Below are 16,196 nucleotides of genomic sequence, written 5' to 3' on the forward strand. Positions count from 1 at the left end.
GCCTGACAGAGTGGCTCACGCCTTATGGAGAGCAGGGACCATATATCCCCTTGGAGGAGGAGACATGTCAGCCATCGATCTTCCATGCTTTAGGCAGACATACTTGCTGCCGTCTTCCCCTACGCTCCCTCACTTCAGGGATGGGGAAGAAAGGTCAGCAGCTCAAAGTATCAAAGGGGGAAGAAAAATTTAATTTCTGCTGCAAGGCCGCATTCACCATGGTGGAATCTGTGTTAGCGATACCTGAATAGAAGCTTTCAAAAGCAATGTAACAAAAGCCTTCGTCTTGCTACCTGTGCTTTACAACTGCAGGTACCACGGGCAGGCACCCAAAGCCCCACACCACTGCGGAAGCAGCATCGTCACCTGGACTGAACACAAGGGGAGTAAAATCCAGCCTTGACAGAACAGGCTGCACTGAAGGTTCAATACATGTCAGTTTAGGGGACTTACAGCAGGAATGGACAGAGACATGACCGTTTGTTTTTATCATAAGGGACTGTGCTCCGCTGCTTGACCCGAGTGGCTAACCCAGCTAAAATACCACGTTAGGCAAGGATGTTCCTTTCGACTTAGCAATTCTGAAAACAATCCACTCCCACTCCTCTAGTCCCCACGCACAGCTGCTTGCTTATATTCTCCCTCTTCCCTCCCCCGCCCCCCCGATTCCCTATTCCTCAGAGCTCCGGCCTGGATTTAGAGGAAAGAGGAGGAACAGTGGGCGTGATCCTTTTGCAGAAAGCACGCAGCAATTTGTCTGAATTTGAGCGCTTGCCATTTGGGTCATTCACCAACACCAGCGTCTTTCACATACATCTCTCCCACTCCCCCCGCGCCCCCCATCAGGTTTGCCTCTATTCCCAGCTCCCACTGGCCTGATGAAAGGGGCAACCCCCCCACTGCTGAGCACAGTCAGTACAAAGACACTTATTTTGAAAAAAACCCACCCTCTCCACAGGAAGCCAAAACTCCCGGATGTTGGCAAATCAAACTTAGCCTGTCGCTTCAGAGTTTATTCGCACCCGCACCTTTCAGGGCAAGCAGGAGATCTTGATCCTGCTGATTTTAAAGAATCCCGATAATCCAGCCCGATTTTGGAGCTAGGAGATGGTGATTTATTATTATTTTTTTTTTTTAAAAAAAACCACCCCCCTCCATGCCGCCCCCCTCCATCCATGCTTAAACAAACAAGGAAGATAGAGAAAGTCTTCGCTGAGGCCTTACCAGACTTCTAAAGCCACAACCTGTGTAAGGTTTTTAATCCGCCATTAGCATTTAAAACCTTGGAAGAGACCAAAAAAAGGAGAGTAACCACACACAAAAGAAAAGTTGTTGGTTTTCTTCTCAGGCTGGCAGGAGATGGTTCCCCCGTTTCCTGGCCCACAGCCACAGAGACGTCACAGCAAGGAGTCTGCTTTCTTTAAAGGCACAGGGCACAAAAAGACGCAGGGCAGGAGCAGCCTCAGTAGGTGGCAAGCTGCCACCAAATTCAGAAATGGAGAGTCATGCTAAATGGACACATTGTAGGAAACCGATCCGCCCCATTAAACCTTTTCCTACATATAGATGCTTGATGCAAGCGGTTTATACCTTGGCATTCCACCAGAGAAGGAATGATCAGACTTGGCATTTATGCAGCGCCACACAGACATTAAAGGGAAATCCTTAGGCAGCCTTGTTCGTTTCATAGCTTCATGTGAAGCTAGACAAATTCAGACGGGAAGTAAGGAGTTAATTACGCTCACAGTTAAAAATTTATCATTGGAACAATTTACCAAGGGAATTATTTGGGGGACTTTGCTATAAAGCCCTGTTCTACACAGGAGGGCAGACTAGATCATCACAATGGTCCCTTCTGGCCCTCGAACCCATGGACAGTAATTTTCAATTTAGCCATTTAAGAGCAATTCCACTCCCACCCCTCCCCTCTTCAGCTCCAAAAGGTCTTGGAACTCGAGTGGGGCTAGCGATGGGGCGCTATTCAAAATAGGCAGCCAGCTCAGAGACGATTACTCTGGCTCTGTGCCACTGTAACACAACTACGATCACAAAAGGGGGCTGGGGACCCAAGCACCAAATTAAAATCATTTTCAGTTGTTGTTTGAGAGCCTGGATACTCTGCAATTCAGACTTTAAGCCAGAGATCCAGCTAACCTGGCTTTTCAGATGGTTTGGCCGGGGAAAAGCCTTAAGCGCACACAGGTTTTATGCAGTTGTGGACTGGCACAATTCCACCAGAAATCTGTTGAGCTGGAACTGTGCTTAAGTGAGTTTTAGAGCTCCATGTTTAATTCTCCACGACACAGGGACTCAGAAAGGACCTAGCTGATACCAGATTTAAAAAAAACAAAACAGGATGAACATCCCAGTTATTGCTGCTTTAAGAAGTTAATGTGAAGAAAAAAAAAAATCTGTAAATTCATGAAGGGTGAAAAGTGCCCTTCAACCTGGGCAGGTCAGTGTTTAACCCTTTCCCTGCTGCTGACTGAAGTACGCAGACATATTTGAACTGATCCTCCCTGTTGGGGTTGGGTACACCCCAGCCTTCCCTTGGAAATATGGCTGCTGAAACCTACGCACAGTCCTGCAGTGGCCAGAGGGTTTCCAGCTGCCAGCCCACTCTGGCAAAGACTGGGGAATCTGAGGGGAAGGGTTAGAGTTTTTCCCCCTACTGCTATTCAAAGGGCCATCCCAAATGCATACCAACAGGATATGCAACAGAAGCCAACCCAGCAGAGCTGTCAGCCCCAGGACGTGCCCCGTCAGTAAAGCAGGAGGAGATGCCCAAAGCTATACCACAGCTGCTGCTAAGTTCACAATGGCCACCGCATTAGCCTGCACAGTTGCTGCACATCCAGAAGCTAGATTACAGCCTTGCATGCACATTGGAGGATACAATAAGCCTCGTAGACCTTGTCAATCTATACAGTTTCCTTTCTAAATTCAGCCGAGTATAGCTAGACTTGCCTCTGAGCTTAACAGCTGCTGATACACTTTAGGGGGACAGAAGGGCCAACATGGCTGGTTGAATAGACACAAAGCTGTCCATAGAAGTTTGTGTTTTCGGGTGGACCTGCAGTCAGAGCACAGGACTAGGTACATGAGACCTTGCTTCTGGTTCCTGGTTCTGCAGATGACTCACTGTATGACAGTGGGAAAGTCAGACAATAGGACAGTGGGAAAGTCACAGCCTTGGCCCTCAGTTTCTCCCAGCTCGAGAAGCGAGGACACTTGTACCTATTTTGCAGATGGTTTGAGGTTTACTTCATCAGCATCTGTAAAGTATTCAAGACGGTCAGAAAGCAGCATGTACAAGCTACAGAGTGTTCTTACTATCTATGGGCAAGGACAATGCTTTACAGTCCTCTGAGGATCTCAAAGTGCTTTACAGACATCACCTAATTAAGCCTTACAGATACAACTGAAGCAAGAATCTTCCCATTTTTCAGATGGGGAAATGAAGGCACAGTTTAGTTACTTGCCCATGGTCACACCGGTAGAGCCATTATTATTTCTATTAGCCCCTAAGAACCATAGACATAGGCCAGAACCCCACTGGACTAGGCATTGTACAAACACAAAAAAAAGACGGTTTCTGCCCTAGAGCCCGGAATAGAACTCAGACGTCCAAATCCTGCTCCCGTTACAACAATGCCTCTGCTACATAGAGAGCTTTCCATTTCCACCCTCTGTTTCTAGTCCCATTCACCCTTGAGAAGTAAAAGAATCAAATGTCTGAAAGCATTTTGCCTACTCTTAGTACAAGTAACACCCAAGATCACTATAATTAGGCTTGGAAGTATTTGATTTTTATTGATAAATGCTGGTAAACGTCCATTTCACCATACACACAACTGACTAAAAAGTATCTGTATATTTCTGTTATAGATAAGTAAGAGAAATGCTGCTTGATAACTTCTTAGTGTCAAAATCCAGTGATTTAGGGTTCTGAGTTAGGCTTGTTACAAACAGATTAACGAACAAACAGGTACCATTTTGCTTTGATTTAAGGATATTTACTTTGTATATTTTGACATGTGATATTGACAATGTGTGTTTTAGCAGTTTATAAATCTTTAACTTTTTGAATCTCAACATCTATAGCCATTAAATAATTGCCTGGACCCCCACCCCCTAATTTCCCACAACTGTGAAAATATAAATAAAAAATGCTTTAAAAAAAATCAACATTATCTATCAAAATTACAAAACTATTGAATTCTGCTAAGCCTAACTAGAATTGAAAGACTGGAGACAGTCTTTTTCCCATTTATTTTGTGCAAATTATAGCACTAGATTTGAAGTTGACATTGTCCCCTTAACTAACTTGAGTTTTCACAACAGTTGGGCCTTGTCTAGACTGAAACTTTAGAGGTGTGACCTTCGAACACATTCTGGCACTTCTGAAAAATCTGACGAAGATTGGGCAGTGTATACTTTAACACATGCTAACTTTGGCTTCAGCTTGACCATCTTAGTGTGTGATAGAAGCAGTGTGCCTGTCTTCACTTGACTTTTCAAGTGGATTAGTTAGATCAGAGTCACTTCAGATGGGGGAAATTACTAAACATTTCACTGGGGCAATGAGAATAAATCACTGCTGTAAGCCCCATCTTACTCCAGTGCAGCACATCTGCATTGTGGCTTTACATCAGTGTAGCTGACCCAGTGCAAAAAAGATACCCAGTACAGACATGGCCTTTCAGAGTGTCGTCACTGTGATGGGTAACAAATGTAGCAAGTTTTAAATGACAGTTTACCAATGTCTAGGTATTTTAGTGACACCCCACACACCATAGTATGCAAGTACCTCAAGCTTTGCTGAATTTATCCTCCACACCCTACTTTGCAGTGGAACTAAGGAACAGAGATATAAAGTGACTTGGAAAAGGTCACACAGGTAGTCAGTGGCTAAGCCTGGACTTGAACCCATGTCTCTTGTCCAATGCTTTTATTCATAGGCCATCATATTCAGCACCCATGTTCCAAGGGACTCGGACTCTGTTAAGTAAACACTTACACATGTGTATAAGTCCAATGTCCTGATCCTCAAAGTCAGGAGACTCTAGAATTAACCATAGAATCATAGAACAGGAAGGGATGTCGAGAGGTTATCTAGTCCAGTCCCCTGCACTCACGGCAGGACTAAGTATTATCTAGACCATCCCTGACAGGTGTTTGCCTAACTTGCTCTTAAAAACCTCTATGACTCCCAGATCCCTATCTGCAGTGCTTCTTCCTAGGCAGTCATTTCCCATTCTGCATGTGTGCAACTGATTGTTCCTTCCTAAGGGGAGTACTTTGCATTTGTCCTTATTGAATTTCATCCTATTTACTTCAGACCATTTCTCCAGTTTGTCCAGATCGTTTTGAATTTTAATCCTATCCTCCAAAGCACTTGCAACCCCTCCCAGCTTGCTATTACCTGCAAACTTTATTAGCATACTCTCTATGCAATTATCTAAATCATCGATGAAGATATTGAACAGAATGGGACCCAGAACTGATCCCTGCGGGACCCACTCATTATGCCCTTCCAGCTTGACTGAACCATTGATAATTTCTCTCTAGGAACGGTTTTCCAATCAGTTATGCTCCCACCTCACAGTAGCTCCATTTAGGTTGTATTTCCTTAGTTTGTTTATGAGAAGATCATGAGAGACAGTATCAAAAGCCTTACTAAAGTCAAGATATACCACATCTACCACTTCCCCCCATCTACAAGGCTTGTTACCCTGTCAAAGAAAGCTATCAGGTTGGTTTGACACAATTTGTTCTTGACTGACTCTTGCTGATACGCTGACTGTTACTTATCACCCCCCATCCTCTTTAAAAGGTCAGATCACATCTGATACAAAATTTAGGCTCTACAGGAATAAGGTTTTACACAGATCAAGACTATAGTTTCCATGATTGCTCCTTTTAATTCCAACGGTAAGTTTAACCAACAATTTAGTTTTCCCCTAAAGTGTTTACAACATATTGAGGCACTGAGGCAGCATATAAGAATCTGAAAATGAAGGGGAACAGAATAAAAGCAAATTGATTAGTTGATTTTTTTTTTTTTTTTTTGGTCCAAGCTGAGAGCAATGCAAAAAGCAAACTTACACAATATTGAAGAGTAAATCAGATTTCTGTCATGGAAAGATCAGTGGGGTTTTTTTTTGTTTTTTTTTTAGTGGTAGATGAGGTTGGGTTTTTTTGTTTTGTTTTTTTTCAACCTCTGAATTTGTTTTTCATTTGACAATGTCTCTTTAAATCTGTTTCCTAAATCTGATTGGGAGATTTTCTTACGCCTCACCAAAAGCGAGCGTTACTAAAAATAGCCACCGCAGCAGCTCCGCTCTCACAAGCCTCCCACAACAGGCTAAGATGCAAAATAGAGTAAGGATACAAGAATGCCAGTCTTAGCATGTCTGTAGCACTTCACAATTTAAAAATGCCAGGCATTAAAATCGGCTTGGAACAGAATTTAAAACAGGCAAAAAATTTTAGAAGTCATGAAATCCCAGGTCAGCCCCTTTATTAATACTATTTATAATGCACAGCACCTGACCCTATCCTGGCCCAAGGAGCAAATCTCTAAGTATCCATCTCTCATCTGCTTACAGAAGAATGAGGCTTCCACATTTTAGCACCATGTCACAATCAGCCCACTGGGCTGACCACTTTTGGACTGTTCGTTTGACCTCCTTTGTAGGGGCAGATCTGCATCTGATGGGGACAAACAAGGTGTTTTCTACTAGAATCTGACAGTTTCACTCGCTGAGGTTCTAGAGATCCCAGGAGCACGTTCTGGCTTGCAAGCCAGAACCATGGTGGCACTGATAGCAAAAATCAAGTGGGGCCATTATTGTTCAAGTCTGTCACCCTTCTCTGTGGGAAGACCGGGGGACAGCTGTTGGCTTTTCAAAACAAAGTCTACTTCTCAACGCTAGCAGTCTCTGCAAACACCAACCTGTCTTCAACATTCTCTGTTTGCAAAGGCTGAGGCATGGCAACTTTGGCTATCTCTGGGGTCAAGGAACTCTTGAGTGTGTTCCACAAGGCTCAGTTTTGTCTCTCATCCCTCACCCCAAAAGCATGTGAGGCCACTGAGAACACAGCAAGCAGTAATCGGGCCAGTCTCCCTCAGACTCATGGATCAGACCACCTATGCTTTCATCAGCAACCGTGGTATTAGTCACCAAATTTCAGCCCTGCCAGGAAAAATTCAATCCAGACAAGATGAGACATGATAGTAGTGGGTCTAAGGAGGAGAAACTGAAGGGCATGTCTCATCTTTTGAGGGGTTCATAATCTAAAGCACGAGGCCAGTCCCACTGTTCTCCACCACAGATAGAGATATCGCACAGAGGTGTCAGGAGGATTAAATACTTAACGTCTGTAGAACTGACAAGGCCGACAAGCACTGAGTATTACATCTCCCGTCAAAAATCTCTTAGAGAAGAGAACTTCCAATCATCCCAAAGGCCTGTTAAATCAACATTTAGGCTTTGAAGTGCAAGCACTGGTCAACTCTCCAAAGCAGATCATAGTACTTCACCAGAAACGCACAGCTGGATTTTCCTCATTATCCTCCTCAAAATTCTCCTTTTCCGCAATGCCGACAAAACCCTTGACAACGGTCAGGCTGCTGGTGTGCTGAGACTACAGCCGATCCTGCTGACCAATATCATCCCCCTTCTGTCTGTATCCACCTGCCTTGTATCCATCTGTTGCCTCTTGTCTTATCCTGAGATTGGAAGCTCTTTGGGCAAGGACTGTCTTTTTGTTATGTGCTTGTACGGCACCTAGAACAATGGGGTCCTGGTCCGTAACTAGGACTCTGAGGTGCGATAGTAACACAAATAATAAATGTTTGCCCGTTATCTCCGAGGTCCTGTCAACACTGATTCCTACGGTAAAACACACAGCACGGTAATCCCTCCAAATGGTTTGGTCTTGCACAGTGCACAGGACTGAACCATTATTTAACCTTGTTCTGAACTGGATATTTATATGGCTCTAGTTATGGTTCAGGAACAGAGTTAGATCCCACCTACCTTACAATCATGTCATAACTAGGTCATTTTTCTCAACGGAGTAGCAATTATTTCGTAGATGGCCTCTGTCTACATTTGGACATAAATGGGGTTAGCAAAACCTTAAGAGCTGACACAGGCAGACGGTATAAGTGCCCTGTCCCCAGATTTGGAATATGGTTTGGGATAATGGTTTAATAGCTAGCCTCTGTGCATGCTGACTTGGAGAACAGTGATATCACCTTGCTAGCAAGAGCAGTGCTTAACTGCTTCTGCTGCTTTTCTCTACAAAATCCCCTAAAGCCCCTGTGACATATTGCAACCTAATGCAGCATCTTGGAGGGACTATTGTATTACATTTATGAATGACTTATGTAGGATTGTGTTACCACAGTTCTTCCAAGAACCAACAGTGGGGGGTGATTAAGGCGAGTCACAGAGACTAAACCACTCTTGTGAGGTGTGACACAGAAGCCAAATGATGTCAACTGGCAAAAGGTTCGCTGTTCTCTACAAGCAATTCCTGTCTCACGCCTGACAAATTCACTAACCCTAATACACTGCTTGCATGGTATTTTTCCACAAAGGTCATTTGTGAGGTCTCTACTGAAAGCTTATAACTTATCAATATCCATAATCATTATGATGTGTATGTGTGTATGGGTAATATGTAGGGAATAATGTAACTATATTGAAAATTATGCCCTTCTAATCTTGGAGTAGAAGTTAGTCACCAGGGAATCATGTGTCTTGGTGATGACCCATTCAAGGGGAGGGAGTTGCCACCCCTACCTGGCTAGGTGATTCTGTAATACATTGTTCAATTGCCTACCATTGCCTCATCCCAGAACAGTCAACGGAAAACCATCAAATACAACCACAATCAAAACCACTTGATGGTAAAAAGGAACATTATAACTTATCTACGCTTGAAATGCTACAGGAGCACCACTACAGCTGTACCCCTGTTGGGGCTTCAGTGTAGACACTACATAGACAAAAGGGAGGGGTTTTCCAGTCAGCTTTAGGTAACCCAACTCCCAGAGAGGCAGTAGGTAGGTCAATAGAAGAAGTCTTCCATCAACTTAGTGCTGTCTATGCTATGAGTTAGGTTGGCTTAACTATACTGCTCAGGGGGGTTTTCTGAATCCCTTGGAGATGTAGTTAAGCCAATTTAATTTTTTGGCACAGATCAGGCCTCCGTATATGGCAAGCAAAGGAAGACCCTCTGCTTCCATGCCCCCCTCGGTACGTTTTTTCATGAAAAAGAGTGGACGCTGGTTCACCCCCAGGCCAGCCAGTTCTGCAACAGACTGAACTTTGTGCGGGTGGGGGAGGAGGAAAGGAACCTACTTAGACAGGAAAGGGAAATATTAATAAGCGTAGGCCCTAGTTCACATCTCATTGTTTTGTATTGTAAACCGTTTGTTTCCATCACTCGTTTCTAGTGGAATTTCTCTTAAATAAACCTTCTTTTGTTTCATTACAAAAGCTGTATGTTATACAGTAGTGGTGGTTTAAGGTAAAACTGATAAACTGCGGTACACCGCTCCTTTGGGAGCAAAGAATCCAGGATTTCTGTGAAGAGCCAGTGTCAGGGGCTGGGTATCAAAAGAGAACACTCCAAGGGCACTCGAGGACTGGAGCACACCTATTGTTAATCTGCAAGGTGAAGACAGGGCTGGCACAGCTTGGAGGAGTGCCTGAGTGACTGACAGGCTAGTGATGTTAAGGAACTAATACCCTGTCACCAGGGTGGATAACAAAATGATGATTTAAAACATGGATTATTTTATTTTGTTCAAATCATAGCAAGTCTTTCAATTTCAAAAAGACATCTGTTTAAAATGAAAGCAGAATCTAACGCAACATAGGTCAAGGCCTAAACTTATAATAATCTCTTAAAACATTTAAATAAAAATGCTGAATCCATCCTCTATCAAAACTTGAGTTTCCTATACAAAGGATCAGGGAAACACATTTGACTTTTGAGGCCAAGCTTTATAAACATGGCGCAGTAGATCATGTTGTGTGTTAAGAACTTGATCTTCTGGGGGACCCAGGGGCTGGGCTAGTGAGTGCAGCTCACTGGCCGAGTCCTCACAGGGGTTGGGACCTGGCCTCCGAGCCCAGGAGACACCATCATGGTTCTCACGGGGATCATTCGCTGAGCTGAAATAATCAGTTTAATTCACTGATAACAGTTAATCCCTCTGTTTAATAAATCATTTAGTTGTAAAAGTGAAACACGGTTTGATGAGAAGTTTATGTATCCAAAACATTTAAAGTGGTTTGGTTGAATAAAAATAAATGGTATATGCTTTTCTGTGTGTTTAAATTCCAGTTACCATCCTACTGCAGCTTGACACAAATCAGGAGCAAAAAGTGAATTTTCTAGTATATAAGCAATATATCATTCACCATTTTCTAGCATATTAAAAGTCCACAATTAATAAGAATCTGAAAATATTAAGCTATATATATATATATATATATATATATATATATATATATATATATAGCGCTATAGCATATCCTTCTAGGTAACAAAAAAGATGTACCAAATCTGGTATGAAGGCTCTATTTAGCTGTAAATCCAAGTGAAAATACACCTTTCTTTAAAAAATAACTGAAGCACAAATGGAAACATTGATTACAACTGATTTAAATCAAGGCTTTCCACTTGGTGATTTACATCAATTCACAGTGCTAGTCAGCATAGACAAGACTCTTGCTCAGGGGAGGCAAGGGGTAACAAGATAACTCAGTCCTGGGTACCCTGAGGACCATCACAAGAGGTACCACCCCTTGGTTTGGTTTGCAACCTGGGTTTTCCAGAGACTCAAACAAAGAAAGGGCTTTTGGGATAAAAGTGAGTTTGAACTGACACAAGGTCTTCCTTCCGATCCAGCAAACAGAAAGGATCTTCTATCCAAGGCAGGCTCCAACATTTGGGGAAGGCCTGGAAAGACTTTGGATTATTAAGACTCCATAAGTTCTAACAGAATCCAAATGTGTGACTCCTGGTATGTTTAGCGTGTGTTTAAATCCGTTTATTGTTTTTAATATGTGATGAAAACACCGTTGAGCAAACACCTTCCTTTTCCAACATGGAGTTTTCCCACCTACATTTCTGCTCAAGCTTCATCCTTCGTGCTCCCCTTGCCCATTCCCAGTCTTACAGAGAACTTTGAAATCCCACTCACCAGGCAAATGTGAGCTTTGGATGGGTGTGTAAGCTTCAGGCCATTGAAAGTGCAGGGAGGCAGAGAGGAGCCCAGGGGAAGAAAGCATTCACAGAAGAGCGTGAGGTGGATTTTTGCAGATTTTAAAGCCAGATGGGATCATTATGACGGTCTGTTCTGACCTCCTGCACATCAAAGGCCAGAGAATCTCTTCCAGTTACTTCTACATCAAACCCATAACTACTGTCTGGATTATAGTATCTCTTTTAGAACAGGATCCTGTCTTGGTTTAAAGACTTCAAGAGATGGAGAATCTATCAAATCCCTAGATAAGTATATGGACTCCAAGGCCAGAAAGAATAATTGTGATCATCTAGTTTGACCTCTTGTATAACACAGGACACAGAACTTCCCCACAACAATTCCTAGTGGAGAGCATGGGGCAGGGTATTCTTCACCCTGGCTAGCCGATTTACTCCTTGGGTTCGTATTTTTACATTGGATAAGTTTTTTCAAGACCTGCTCAGCCCCCACATGGACAATCTGATGTTAAATCCCAGAGCACAGCCAGGGCTGTGAAAAAGACAGCCTTACCTCTTACCACTACAGTTTTAAGGTATATCATGATATAAAGAAGTGTCAGGCCTACAAATCCGACCGAACTCCTGCCCACTCCATTTCTAACCTAGGGGATAAGCTGCAGCATCCTGACCACCTCAGAACATAACTTTAATGGAAAACCCCAATATCTGCTGGCAAGCCTGTTTGCCAGAAGCTGGGAATGAGCGACAGGGGATGGATCACTTGAGGGTTACCTGTTCTGTTCATTCCCTTTTGGGCACCTGGCATTGGCCACTGTTGGAAGACGGGACTGGGCTAGATGGACCCTTGGTCTGACCCAGCAGGGCCGCTCTTATGTTCAAACAGATGATATTTATACTACAGAAGCATGACACACAACAGGGAAAGTAGTCACTGGGAATATGAAGCAACACAGGCAGAGGACACACACATAAAGGAGACTTACCTCAGAGAGAAAGACAAAAGGGAATGCAGTCCCCTTAGATGGGTCCAGCCATAAAAACACTACAACAAAAGAAAAAGCGTGATCAGCCTCTAACTGCTTAAAAAGATACAGGCAAGCAGAACCGGCCACCAAGTTGCCCTTCCAATTTCTGCGGCTTTACTGTTACATTTCTTTAAACACAGGAAAGTGCATCTCTCCCCCTGCTGCTGTGATAGATGAAAGCTAACAGGGGTGCTGGCTGACTATACAGAGGAAACAGCAAGACTGATTAGACGAAGTGCAGGCTTTCAATTATACGGGAGCTTGAGGTGTTACCTGCAACATAGCAGATAAAACAATTGTACAGAGAGGTTATTTGTAGTGCAGTACAACTGAGGTCAGCACCCCGCTGTGCCGAACGCTGTAAGCACACACGGGAATGGTTTGCCTGCACTGCAGCTGGGAGGTTTAGTTCTCAGTCTGGGTAGACGTACAGGCGCTAACTCTGATCACGCGAGCATGCTAGAAATAGCAGCGGGGCCACGGTGGTGCAGGCAGCGGCTCAGGCTAGCCACCTGAATACAATCCCGTCAGATGTGCATACACGGACGGCTAGCCCAAGCTAGCCATTACCCCTCTCAGCTGCCGTGATTAATGCTATGTCTACACTGGCAATTGAACGACAAAACTTGGGTCTTTCAGAGGTGTTCAACCCCCTCCTCGCCCAAAAGACAAAAGCTTTGCCGCGACAAGCGCCAGTGCAAACAGCGTGTTGTCGGTGGGAGAGCGCTCCTGCCGACAACACAAATGCCGCTTGTTGGGGGTGGAAGTTTTCTGTCGGCAGGAGAGCCGACAAACAGCGGCTACACTGCACGGCTGTAGCAACACAGCCATGTCGCTCAAAGCTGTGTAGTGTACATAGCCGAAGAGACAGTCCCTGCTCCAGACAAGACAAGGCGTGGGAGGAGACCAATATTTTGTTTCAGGGTTTGTAATGCCACCGAGAGAGAAGAGGTGGTCCAGTGGTCAGGTCACTAGCTTAGCACCTGAGAGAGCTGGATTCAATTCCCTACTCCAGCACAGACTTCCTGTGAGACTTTGGGCAAGTCCCTTCATGCCTCAGTTCCCCCATCTGTAAAATGAGGATCATGGCACTGCCCTGCCTCACAGGAGTATTATGAAGAAAAAAAATACATTCAAGATTGTGAGGGGCTCAGATACTACAGTGATGGCGGCCAGCTAAGTACCTGAGATAGCTAGATCCTTACCCATCACTGGAGTACCTTATCCCCATTTTGTAGATGGGGAAACCGAGGCACGGAGAATAAGTCTACCTTGCAGCTTGGATGTGAGATTCCCAGCTCAGGTACACAGACTCACGTTGGCTCAGCTCAAGCTAAAAACAGCTGTATAGAAGTTGTGACACAGACGGCAGCTCGGGCTAGCTACCCAAACTTGGACCCAAGGGGTTGGGCAGGCTTGGACTCGGGTGGCACTTACACATTTGAAGTGTTGGACCCATTAATTCATGTTTCTTGAATAGCTCTACACCAACATATGACAGACCTTAAGCTGCTTGGAAGATACCCAACTAAAACAGGGATCTTGCACATACCTGCCCAATAATCTAGGCTGTATGGAAGGAGACTCGCACAGTTTTACATAACCCCAGCCAATCATCTTCAACACAAATGGAGGGTGACGAGAGGAGAAAAGATTTTAGGACTCGATATGAAAAGGATAGAATCTCCATAGCAGGCACAAGTAAAGATGGGGTATTAATACTATATGTACACCTCCACAAAAACTCCTCCTTAGAATACTGCTTTAAATATGTACAATTTCCCCACAACATAAAAGGAAGTCTAGAGAGCCCACCTCCTCCAACAGGAGACACTGAAATACACCAACACCGAGCAGAAATGCCTCCTACTGACTCCAGGTCTCCAGTGTAACTCCTGGATCAGAGGCCTAACCTGCACAAGTCAAGAATGGAAGTGAGCTAGGAACAAGAGACATAACAGAAGGCTGGCAAAACTAAAGAGAAAGGAGAGCATACCACCAGAAAGGTCAACCTAAAATGTCTGTGTTTTGACATCAGGCTATGCTGCCCCCCAATGAACCCCCCACAAACAGGCATCAAGACCACAGATCTTTGCAGGCAGTACCACAACAAATGGAGTGAGTGTGTGTGTGAGGGAATCATTAAAAATACAGTAATTCTTGGTGCATTTCCTGACAGATACAGAAAAGCAGGATAGATAAAAATCAATTATTTTAAAAAAAAATTGAATTTTTATTTTTTTCCTCAAAAAGCATTTTATTTTAAGATACATCAAAGATATCTCATCATGGAATAGGGATTATCAATTCTAATTCTACAGTATGAGACAATATATTCATGTAATGTTTAAGAAAAGTTTCGTAAATTAGTTCCAATTGTTCATGGATTAGGGACCAAATTTTATGGGATTCCAGGGGCTTCAGTATAGATTTAGGTTATTCTTTCTATCTACCCAATGGGACTCAGTGCTCAGTCTAGAAGATACCATCAGAGATGCTTAGTTTTGCAGTTCTCAAACTGTGGATTTGTGTCTCCAGCGATAACATGTTTATTAACAGAAAATTGTTTTTAAATAAATAAGAGCATTTTCTCACTAGAAGGGAAAACTATAATGGCAGCAGGCCGTAAGAGAGACCCAGTTTGGGAATAAGAACCATTCAAGAAATGTGTGTTTACTGATGATATTTTAAAGAAAAGTCACACCAGTGAATTGGTGAAGGTCACTTAAAGACTTGGATTCAGAGACTGTTGAAATGATAATCTCACTTTTAACAGCAGTAGCTTCTTCTGCCAATGTAGAAAAAATATTTTTTTCCTTTGGACTAAATCAATTTGATCTAAATCAAATCCACCCTGCAGAAAAGAAGTTTGCCCAGCACTGTAATTAAAATCGTGCTAGGAAGAGAGATAACAGATAAGCCAGCCTGCCACTTTCCCAGGGACTTTTTGGCATCTCTGATGTGCTCACCATCTGGAGAAATGGTGAGGGGCTATACGTACATAAGTCTCAGGTGAACCATAGATGCATCTTCAGCAGTGGAGCGGCTCAAAGCAAGGCCAGACAGCTTAACAAACAGATTAAATCGGAAAAAAGAAAAGGAGTACTTGTGGCACCTTAGAGACTAACTGAGTTTGTGGTGGGGGGGGGGGTTGAGAAAACCTGGATTTGTGCTGGAAATGGCCCACCTTGATTTTCATACACATTGTAAGGAGAGTAAAAAGAAAAGGAGGACTTGTGGCACCTTAGAGACTAACCAATTTATTTGAGCATGAGCTTTCGTGAGCTACAGCTCACTTCATCGGATGCATACCGTGGAAACTGCAGCAGACTTTATATACACACAGAGATCATGAAACAATACGCCCTCCCACCCCACTGTCCTGCTGGTAATAGAGTAAGGAGAGTGGTCACTTTGGATGAGCTATTACCAGCAGGAGAATGAGTTTGTGTGTGTGGTTTTTGGAGGGGGGGTGGGGGGTGAGAAAACCTGGATTTGTCTGGAAATGGCCCACCTTGATTATCATACACATTGTAAAGAGAGTGGTCACTTTGGATGGGCTATTACCAGCAGGAGAGTGGGATGGGAGGAGGTATTGTTTCATGGTCTCTGTGTATATAAAGTCTTCTGCAGTTTCCACGGTATGCATCCGATGAAGTGAGCTGTAGCTCACGAAAGCTCATGCTCAAATAATTTGGTTAGTCTCTAAGATGCCACAAGTACTCCTTTTCTTTTTGCGAATACAGACTAACACGGCTGTTACTCTGAAACCTGAGATTAAATCAGAGCTATTCAAGAAAACATGGGAGCCTCCCAGACCATGGACAACCACAGGAGAAGCTTGGATAACATCTGTCCATTTGTGTCCATGCACATACTACAGGAAACTCATACCCAACAACACTCACATCCCCCTCA

At 43.7% G+C, this 16,196-nt stretch overlaps 1 protein-coding gene across 6 annotated transcripts in view; it reads right to left on the minus strand.

Annotated features, from left to right (window-relative positions):
• Positions 1-16,196, minus strand: part of NUMA1 (nuclear mitotic apparatus protein 1) — a 62,036-nt gene that overhangs the window by 43,406 nt on the left and 2,434 nt on the right. For 4 of the 6 annotated variants that reach the window (XM_073333423.2, XM_073333434.2, XM_073333382.2 and 1 more), the window contains exon 2: positions 12,237-12,295. The exons of 1 other annotated variant lie outside the window; for it this stretch is intronic. The gene's annotated coding sequence lies outside the window, so the exon portion shown is untranslated. Of the gene's footprint in view, positions 1-1,224; positions 1,389-12,236; positions 12,296-16,196 lie in introns of those variants that run through there. One more of the 6 variants, XM_073333393.2, reaches the window with a different exon arrangement.

The sequence above is a fragment of the Lepidochelys kempii genome, chromosome 1 (assembly GCF_965140285.1).
Source record: "Lepidochelys kempii isolate rLepKem1 chromosome 1, rLepKem1.hap1, whole genome shotgun sequence".
NCBI lineage: Eukaryota > Metazoa > Chordata > Testudines > Cheloniidae > Lepidochelys > Lepidochelys kempii.